Below are 1208 nucleotides of genomic sequence, written 5' to 3'. Positions count from 1 at the left end.
AGTCAAGAGATGCAACTGAGACGGTAACAAAAAACTCTTCTTCTTTGCTTTTCTTTTCTTGTATAATTTGCATTAAATTTTTCTCTCAATATATTAACATTAACGTAATAATGTATATATGTATATATTGCATATGAGAAGAACATCTTAAGCTGATTGCTAATTGAAATAGTATGTCAGAAATACACAGATGATGTTTATTATTCTTGCCACTTCTCTCTTTGTCCTAATCTCATGTACAATCCGTGATCCGCCTTCAGTAGCATACACTAACACTAAACACAACTATGACCAACTCTAGCAGCAAAAGCGTGGGCAAAGACCAATAAGAGAAAAGCGGGACCGAGTAAAACCACCCCCCTTCTACTAATCGTATTTATTTTTGTATGGCTGATGCATTTATTTTTACATTTTTTCAAGATAAATATTATTGTTGTTTCTTGCGCTGTTAATTTTTGTCACATTCTATCTTTCTTTCTTTGAGTGCATGGGAATCAATTAAGAAATATCCAGTCGTGGTGGTTTTACTCGGTCACACTTTTCTCTTATTGGTCTTTGCCCACGCTATTTTATTGGACCGTCAAATCTTTGTCGTATTGGTTTTCCTTGTCTAATTGCTCATTGATTCAAACTCTTCAGTTGTGATTGATTAGCTGTAATATTTTTTTATTTCATTGGTTCAAATATTCCATTTAGGATTACGTAACATTAATAATAGTGACGTAGCATAAAAAATGGAAATATTTATTATTGCAAAATTTTATTGTTTGTTTGAAGTTTTGTCATTCATTGAAATTCTGTTTATTTAAATATATTATTTGTGGTGAAGTTTATACGTTTTCATGATCAGCATTCCCAAAAAGAATTTTTACCATTATTCTATATTTTATTCTACCAAAGAGACGTTATATCAAATGCGATAGTAATAATTCAAAAAAAACAATACAAAAAATAAGTTAAATAGTGATTTTTATTTCTCACTAGCCAACAGCACTAACAACAACAATAATAAACAACATATCAGTGAACGACTTTAACAAAGGGGTATCAGGGTGATTTTAAAATTACAAATTATTGCTTGTGGATAAAGATTGACCGTAAGGACAGCCGCTTTGTTTATTAAAGCTTGAAAAATAAACTCTTTTCTGCCAATATCTTTAACCGTACATAGCAACAGACTACTGGCACCAGCTTACTCGCCACAATTT

Source organism: Trichinella spiralis, assembly GCF_000181795.1.
Source record: "Trichinella spiralis strain ISS 195 chromosome Unknown Scfld1, whole genome shotgun sequence".
NCBI lineage: Eukaryota > Metazoa > Nematoda > Enoplea > Trichinellida > Trichinellidae > Trichinella > Trichinella spiralis.
This window is presented reverse-complemented; position numbering follows the sequence as displayed.